Raw genomic sequence first — 9,395 nt, forward strand, 5'->3', positions numbered from 1 at the left:
GGGGCTTTCTCCCGGCTGGAAGTCCTAAGGAGCTGGCACGCCCAGCAACAGTTCTCAGCTGAGGGGGGTGGGAGTTGATGGCTGAAATCCCAGCTTCCTTGTCCCTCTGGGGGGCAGCGCTGGGGGCCTGCTTCAGCTGTCTCCCGGAGTCTTGTCTCCCTAGGATGAGCTTTGGTCTCTCACTGACCTTTATGTGCTCTTCCCACTGCCTGCCTGTCTGGCTCCCTCCCTCTCCTCAGGGGAATCTCCCGGGGTCACCTCCCCGTCCCACTGCTCAGCTCAAAGCCCTGTCTCTGGGTCCGTTCCTGGGAGGTCCCAGGCTGAAGCCACCAGCTCCCGTTACGCCCGCTGTCGTGAGCTGAATGTGCCCCCAAACGATATGCCCACACTTGACTCCCCGCAATCTGGGAACGTGACATTGTTTGGGAAAAGGGGCTTTGTCAATGTAATTAAGCTAATTATCTTGACATGAGATCATCCTAGATTATCCAAGTGAACCCTAAACCCAGTGACAAGTGTCCTCATTAGGCAGAGGGAGTTTCGATGCACACACGAGAGGAGAGGGGGACGTGCAGAGGGAGGCAGTGGCTGGAGGGACACAGCTGCACACGGGACACCTGCACCAGAAGCTGGAGGCGGCAGGATGTCCCTTCCCTGGAGCCTTCAGGGGGAGCACGGCCCTAGTGACACCCTGATTTCAGACTTCTGGCCCCAGACTTCTCGCCAGCAGCCCCCCTGTGGTGACGAGCCGCCAGACGGTGGCACAGGAACACTCACCAAGTGGGAGGACATTGAGCGAGGGAGAGAGAAAAAGCAAGCTGTCCGTGCAGGAGAAGCCAGACTAGGTGACCTATCAGGCCCGAGGAGGTCCACCTTCCTGACGGCCGCTCCCTCCACCCCCAGCTCAACCCCAGCTGAGACCTCCCCTTTGGTGAGAGAAGAAGTATCTGCTGTTCGAGCTCCTCAGCCTGCGGTCCTTTGTTGAGACCGCCCCGGAGCTGGATACGCCAGTGTCGCAGGAGGCTCACATCCCCCCCTTCGGGGATGAGGGCACTGGGGTCCCCTCACACTCAGGAGCCTGGCCTTCAGACCGGGCAGGAGACCGTGTGCCGCGGAGAGGTTTCCGCCAACGAGTGATGTGGCCAATCTGTGCCTTGAAGGGGCTCTGGTCACAGTGCAGGATGCAGGCTGGGGCTGAGGTGGGGCTGGGCTTTCCAGCTAGGAGCATGGAAGGCCCTAGAGGGGCCTGGAGCGGTTCCGGATGTCCCTGAGCCCCGCGGGCACAGCCATTGCCCAGGGAGGCAGGCTCTGATGACATGTGTGTCCCACGGCTGCACCTGTGGAGTTGGGCACCTATTCCAGGCCAACCAGAAGCAGGGGAAAGGGTGTCAGCCCCCAGCGGCCCTGAGCAGTCCCTGACAATGACCCCACGTGCAGGTGACCCTAGCAACTGCTTTGTGCAAAAGGGCCTCGGAAACCAAAATGCAAATTCCCTCCCTCCTCACCAAGGTCACCTGCCTCCCACAGATCATACTTCGGAAGTGCTGACCCTTCCGTTGGCCCCATTCTTGCCCCCATGTGCCAAAGCCTGGGGGGTAGGCACCCCCACGCACACGGTTGGGGAGCAGAGCAGCACACTCTTTCCGATGCAGGCAAATGTCCTTTCCTGGAACGTATGGCCTTCCTGTGACCACCAAGGCGGCACACCCAACCGAAATTTATCCTTCTAACATTTCAGCCAAGGAGTGGTTTCTTCGTGGTCCTTATTCTCTTTGACGAAGCTCCTGAGGGCTTCGCTGTACCTTCCACAGCCAACTTCAGTGTGTCCCATGAGAGAAAGAGAAAGAGAGGCTGCCAGGGCCCGTGCTTCTGTGGCATTAATAACTTTGGGGTAGTTTATCAACCCTCACTGACCCTCCCCTTCCCACCTTTCCATCCCCACCATCAAGACCCATTAGGGCCACGAAGGCACCCAAGGCCTTCCCCACAGTGTCCTGGGGCTGGAAGGAGGGGGTGAGTGCCTGTTAACGGCGGATGTTGGGGCAAAGTTCAGGAATGCTTCCCCACAGAACCTAGAGCCCCCGGAGCCTCGCCGGCAGCCCCCCTGTGATGACGAGCCACCAGACGGTGGCACAGGAACACTCACCAAGTGGGAGGACATCTAGCTAGGGAGAGAGAAAAAGCACACTGTCCGTGCAGGAGAAGCCAGACTAGGTGACCTACCAGGCCCGAGGAGGTCCGCCCTCCTGACGGCCGCTCCCTCCACCCCCAGCTCAGCTCCAGCTGAGACCTCCCCTTTGGTTTCCAGGAGGAATTATGGAAGATGCATGCTCCCTTCCCACCGACACCGGGTGTCTAGGGACAGGATTGCTGTGGGTTTCTTTGGCAGACAAGTGGACAGAGCCACAGTCAGGCCACAGAAGAGACCAGAGGAGGCCTCCAGGGGGCTCCACGGGAGCCTGCGTGGGGCTGAGCTGGGGGCTCGATGCTCTTCTCTGACACCTGATCCCACTGAGGCTGGGTCCAGGGAAGAGAGACATTGAGGCATGGGGGGTGGGGAATGAAGCGGAAAAGTATGGACTCCCCCTCTTAGACCCAGGGCCTCTCCCTTTGCCATTTGCTGCCTCTGTTTCCCCCCTGGGGGTTGAAGGGCTGCACTTGGTCTGAGTTTGCTAACGTGTGCTGTTGCACCCAGAAATCACGTACAGAAAAGTTGTATTTCCTGTCCAGAATTCTTGTCATCTGATTACATCCAGAAAGATCTCAGCCTAATGAATCTGTGGCCCCGAGTCCCCCCAAACCTCCCTTTGGAACACAGCAGGCCTTGGGCTCAGAGTCTTCTCCAGGCCAGGCCTCTAGCCAGTTTTAATAATATTTTGTTTCCATTTTCCTCTTTTCATGGTTACCGTCTATTTAATATGGCAAGGAGTAACGATTTCCACTTCCGATCCTTCATGAAGAGACCTATCAAGTTTCTTTTTAAACGGTGAATCGATTTTGAAGCAAATATCAGGAAATCGTGTTGCTGGGAGTCCAACAGATAAAGCTCAGAAAGGGGGGCCCCTGGCGTCCAGTTAGGCAGGTGTGGGGAGTGTGTCCCCAATGGAGGCCTGGGCCACCTCCTCCTGCCCTAGTCTAGGCTCTGGAAATCAGTTCCAGGTTTGGGACAAGCATGTGAAGTTGAATATAGGTAAGTGGGGAGAGATTTTTAAAGCAGATGCCCCACGTTTGAATGTGAGGAAATGAACGTGGGGTGGGCCAACAGGGTTTCAAGAACAAACACCGCGTGGTTGAAACAGAAGAGGGAGTAAGTGACAACACCAGCCTCGAAGAGGGACCTCAGACCTGGGCTCTGGGCAGGTGAGGACAGGGTTGGTCACAGAGCGAGGGGCAATGCCTGCTCGTTCTTGGAAGAAAGCTGCCCGTCTCTCTGGGTTTGGTCTGTAGCTGCCCTAGGAACTTGTCCCCAGCCCTCCTTCCTCTGTCTGCACAGGCCCTTCTGGAAAAAGAGCCTGCCCTCGGTTCCAGACTGGCCACAGCCGCCCCTGCTCCCCTTGTCGCCTCTCCTTACCTCTCCCCTCAACACCTCCCCAGGAGAAGGTAGGCCCGGAGCTGGGCCCAGAGCCCTGGAGGGAGGACCTCCTAACTGGGGAGGAAGCAGCCTCATGAAGAGAGTGGGTGTGGCTCCTAGAGTGGGGGGGGTCTTCAGCTTGGAGACAAGATCTGACTGAAGGTGGCCCCACTTCCAGCCTCAGAGAACTCACTTGTACCTTCCAATCTGGCCTGCGTGTGGCGGGGACAGAGGGGCTGGAGAAACACCCCCAGCGGTTGGGTCAGATTCTCAGACCCCCCCTTGGTCCAAAGCCTAAGTCCGCCTGGAAGGCAGATGGACAGTAGTTTGTGCAGACAGACAAATGTCCACACACAGACACACACACAGCCCCCCAAGTCCTCAGCCGGGCACAGCTGCCCTGAGCGCCCCAAAGCTGAGCACATTTGAAAAGCAGCAAGATCAGCCCAGACCCCTACCCCCACCCCACCCCCGGTTCTTTCCAGAAACTTAAACCGATGACTTCTGCAACCCAGCTGCCTGGCCCATCAGCCAGTGCCCCGTGGACGCGCTGCTTCCAGAAAGGACCACTTCTGAGAAAGTCCTTGGTCTTCAAACCCCGATCTCCTTGTGCCAGATTTTTCCACGCGGAGGGCCAGTTCACTTGATAGAACATTTAGCAATTAATTTCGTTCCCAAAATGTTGGTCAGTAAATCATGGAGAAGACGGTTTCCCAGAACAGTCTGCTTCTTGCCCAGAAGAAGGACCAGGACAGGCTTCCAAGCCAAAGCAAGCACGCAGGGAGTTCGATGTCGGTGCTTTGCCACTGTCGCAGACCTCTGTTCCGGCTCCGTTCAACCACCCCGTGTATATGCGCGCGCACACACACACACACACACACACACACACACACACACGGGTGTGATCCCCCCTCAAAAGAACAAACCATTTACCGCGGAAAAGGTTGCAAACCTACTGTGGGATTCTGGGCTGCAGCTGAGCTGGCGGGTACCCGCGGGGAGGGGGGAGCAGCTCCATCACTCATCACCTGACTTGATAATTGACTCTCCTATTGCCCTTGGCTCCTAGCAGGCTCATCCTCCTTGGGAAGGCAGCGCCTGAGTTGTCAGAACGAGGGCCGGAGCGGGGACGGGATGGTGACGCCCCGCCTGCCGAGCCCCCACCCCTGCACAGGACAGAGGGGTTTCCGGGAACAGAGGTGGGAGGCGGCTGCGTTTGCTCTCGGGTCTGTCCCGCTCCCGGCTCTGCCCGCGGGGGCCCGTGCCCCAGTGCTCACCCCGCAGTGAGCCTCTCCTCAGAGCCCTGGCCCGTCGCCTGTCCCTGGAATGTCTTTCTAGCATTGGACACAGGCCAAACGCAAAGGGCCAGCTAAAAACTCAGCCATCTCCAGCTTCCAGGTCCTCAGCCAAGCAAAAGAGGGGCCCACAGGTCAGGAGCCAGGAGGGGTCCAGAGCGATGGGTAAAAAAGTGACTCTCTTCTTGGGCCATGTGGACACGGCCCTCAGGTCAGAGTGCACCCTCTCCACTCCGCCTGGCCCCAAGGCTGCCCAGGGAGCAGGCAGGGCAGACTTGACCCCCCACTTCACAGAGGGGCCAGAGACCACCTGGGTAGGGCTCAACAAGCCTGGAAGTGAACCCAGGCCCCACCCAGAGCGCGTGCTCCCAGCCTCCGTGCAAGCTCTTCCTGTTCTTCCTCGTGCTTCCTGGGTCCTGCCCGGTTACCCAGATGACAAGTGTGTCCCGTGGGCTCTGTCCTGGTGACGCCAGGTGCCCGGGGAGCAGAGAAGGGTGCAGGAGGTCCAGGGGGCCTGAGACACAAAGGAAGGACTGGCCACGTCTCCTCAATGGAGCACTGGTGCCGGCCCCCAGGATGGAAGAAAGCTCAGGGACACACAGCTCCAGCCCCACTCTCAGCCCGAAAGCTGGGCTGGAAATGCAGCCTCTTAGGGACGGGGCGCTCGGAACCTGCCAGAGCCTGGGCATTGCCTGAAGCCGGCTGCCTGCACGCTGCCTCTGAAATCTCAGTCCTCTCCCCTCCAACGCGGGCTACGGTTCACAGGGTCGGTTCCTGTAAACCAGCTCCAGATAAAAATCCTTTAGAAAAGGTAGCCAGCTCCTAAGCAATACTGTCTGTGAAGCCCCAGGTTGGAGGAGCTGAATATTTGCTAAGACCTGCCAAGGTCAGTAAACGCACAGCCATGAAAATAAAAAATCTCCACGGTGTTGCACTGGAAATCTCCCCCCAGGGGTGGGCAGACCCAGGTTGGTGGTGCCTCTGAAGCCCTTAGCCCAACCCCGGCCACAGTCAGCACTTAATCAGGTGACTTTCCCCCTGGGAGCTGCTCTCAGTCCAGGGAACGTCTTTTCTGGAACTTTCTCTCACCCCCTATTAGAATACCACCACTTATTCCTGAGGAAAGAACAGTGCCCGGGGCTTGGTAAATACCAGAGGGAAGGAGGGGGAGAGGAGGGAGGCAGGGAGGGAGGACTCCCTGCATTGAGAAGGTCCGATGAGACTATTCAAGTCCCCCCAAATCATGCTAGTATTCTAGAATTCTGTAAAGTGCGAGGTCAGTACTCTGCATTCATAATGGATGTGATTAACAGGTTCCTGAGTCATTAAGAAGAGGTGAAATGATGCTGAGCGTGTTCTGTTAACGAGGGCGGGAGCCCAGGCAAGCTACCTGCAAAGTCGTGCATCAAGGGAAGTTGCGAGCAAGGAAGTGTGGGTGTTCAGAGTAGATTCTGCTGCCCTTAACTCAAAAGCTCCCTTATCCAGAACACTTTGCACCGTAAAAATGCCTGACACAGAGTGCCGGTGCCGGAGCTTCTGGACAGCGCTGAGTTTTGACGTTCTTTAACTGTGCTCGCTTGAACTATTGATTAAAACCAGCAGCCCCCTCGCAGTTCATTTTCTCAATAATGCTAATTTTAGTAATTCACTAAGTTAGGCCTGACAGTGTGTCTGCTTCTAACATGTGTAATGAGCCAAATCATGAAATTAGATAATGCATGAGCTCCACAGCGAAGCAGGTAATTGGCCAAGCATTGCCAATCGACTTGGCACACAGCCGTGAGGACGTTCAAGCCCCGTGCACCGGGACCGTGAAGACCCCGAGCTGCTCCAAACTCCCATCTCAGAGCCTGAGTGAAACTTTCACCGTGAGGACAAATGAGTCATCTTGTTTCTGAAGCTCTTTGTATTAGAAAGATATTCTGCCCCAGACCGTCATCATTCATTTCAGAGTTTAATATCCTGAGACATCAGGAAGCTTTCCACAGTATCTAAATTAAATTCTTTCTTCTGAAGCTCAGATCCATTTCCTTCTGGGTAGATAGCAAACTGTCAGCCACAACTGTCTCTGATAACCAGAGATTCATAGATTTTCAGGACTATCTGATCCAGACCCCTCTTTCTGAAGGAAACCGCACGCGTAGGTGGGCTAACGTCTCGCCTGGCGCACGACCCCATGCAGAGTCGGGTGCAATGCTAGCTTTAGAGTCCAAGAGCCCTGCACCCCCTCATGGGACCCCGCCCCGAGGCCACCCCCATCACCCACGCAAGGAGGTCAGAGGAGCAGGATGGGAGAAACCCACGGGTGTGTCCTTTGAAGGACCAGACCAGCTACGTCACAGGGAAGGAAATGACAGTTGGTCTTGAAAGAATATGAAAAGTTGTCATAATAAGAAGAAGGCAAATGAGGCATCTGTCCGATCCGAGTGACCACAAATTGGCCACATCCCGCTTTGCTGGGCATGGGAGCACCTGACGCCCTCCAGGTCCTAACTTCTCAAGAGCCACGGGCAGTGTCTGGACACACCTTCTGATGTGGCAACGCCCTTGCTGGGACCCCGCCCCGCACCCACTGTCCTGCTCCAGCCAGAGAGCCGAGGACATGCCAAGAGTACAGATGGGCAGCTCGGCCGTCGGCAGCTGCGAGCCATCCAAGAATGGGTCAGTCCATCTGCACCCCAGCAGCTGCTAATGGAGGAAAGCGACGTACGCAAAGTGCGTGTGAGATGCAGCTATTTGCATAAAATGTAAAAAGAGGGTCATTATGCATAAATACGCCTGGCATATGCATCTGAGTCGAACATCCCCAGGAGGATACCCAAGAAAGTCCTACCTACTGTGGCTTGTGAGGAGGTAGCCGGAGAGCCAGAAAAGGGCAGAGACTGATTTTCTTTTGCTCCTTTTTTGTTGTTTGGAGGTGTGCCCACGTGTGTGCCTTTCGCACGCGCGCCAAACGGACTTAGGCGCGTATCGATACACCCTAACCGAACAAGCTGATCACAGCCTTAACACCAGCCAGGCCCGGCCTGAGCGCCAGCTCCACCGCATCACACTCTCAGCGTCTATGACTTGGTTTCCTCATCTGTAGAATGGGGGGAGCCCTGATCGCGACAGCCTGCCAAGACAGTGGTGCAGCTCCTTAGGGAGCACGTGGAGGTATGGTGTTGGCAGCTGCCTTTGGCACGGCAAGGGGGACCTCTCTGCCTGCACACGAGTGTTCCCCAACAGCTGAGGTGTCCCACATGATCTCGTTTGGATCCACATTTGGTCCCACATGGTGCAGGATCCCGCCTGAGCCCCAGGGGCCTCCCGCTCCCCTTGGCCGGCCCCCAAGCTCTCCCAGGGACCTCCGATCCACACCCCGCCCTCATTTGCTATGTCCCAGCATTCCTCCCTTTCTGTCTCACGACTGGTTCGAGACTGGCAAGGATACGGAACGCCCTGGAATCCCTGGAAACCACTGATGGTGGCGGAAAATGGCACGAGCACTTTGGGAATTTTGACAGTTCCTGATAAAGTTTCACACACAGGGATCACATGACAGAGCAATTCCACTCCTAAGAATTTACCCCGGAGGAATGAAACCACATGTACAACAGCATTCAAGGCGGCTTTATTCCTAAAAGCCCCAAACTGGAAACAACCCAAATATCTACCAATAGGAGAGCGGTAAAGAGATCGAGAGATCTCCAAACTGTACAATATATTCGTGCAAGAACAGAACTAACACATTGCTGATCCACACAATACGGATGACCTTCAAAGCATGAAGTTTCGTGAAAAAAGCCGGAAGCCCACGTGGACATCTCTCTCACCCCACTTACGTGAAGCTCAAGGCTAAGCAATCACCGGTACTAGAAATTGGAACATCGGTTGCCTCTGGGTCACCAGGTCGAGGTGGGGGAAGGGCGGTTACCTGGAAGGAGAGAAGGGAACTTTCCGGGATGAAGGAGACTCCCCACGGCGGGATGGGGAAGCAGGTTACGTGGGTACATACCTAGTAGGATTCACAGAGCTGCACACTGAAAATCTGAGTATTTTACTGACTCTAAATATACTTCAAATACGCCCAAAACATGGGAGGGGGAGACCTCCACATTTCCCAAGGCCAGATATCTAGCCCGCGTCCCCATCAACATCTCTTAAACTTTAGTGTCCTAACTCCGCACACGAACACACTCCTTACTCCAGACGTGCACACATGAGGAGTGTGCTTCCCCTCAGCGCTTTGCCGCCCAAGAAAGCTGAGAATAACTTACAGCTACTTGGACGATGTGGCTGACGCGGCGGGAACTGTTCTGTATACATTAACACTTCTGGGTGTTTCGCTGCCTAATAAGGAGAAAGTTATGCGTGCCATTTCTCGGCCTTGGAATTCCTGGTGGAGCCATCTGTCAAGGCCAAGGAAGGTCTGTGTTATCAACGGAGGAATTTTGTTTGTGGGGAGAGAGGTACCCCGGAGCCTGCCTGGTAGTCTGATGTTGGGAGCAGCCCTTGGGTGACGGCTGACACCCCTCTCTTGCTCACAC

Source organism: Ursus arctos, unplaced genomic scaffold (assembly GCF_023065955.2).
Source record: "Ursus arctos isolate Adak ecotype North America unplaced genomic scaffold, UrsArc2.0 scaffold_16, whole genome shotgun sequence".
In the NCBI taxonomy this organism is placed as follows: Eukaryota; Metazoa; Chordata; class Mammalia; order Carnivora; family Ursidae; genus Ursus; species Ursus arctos.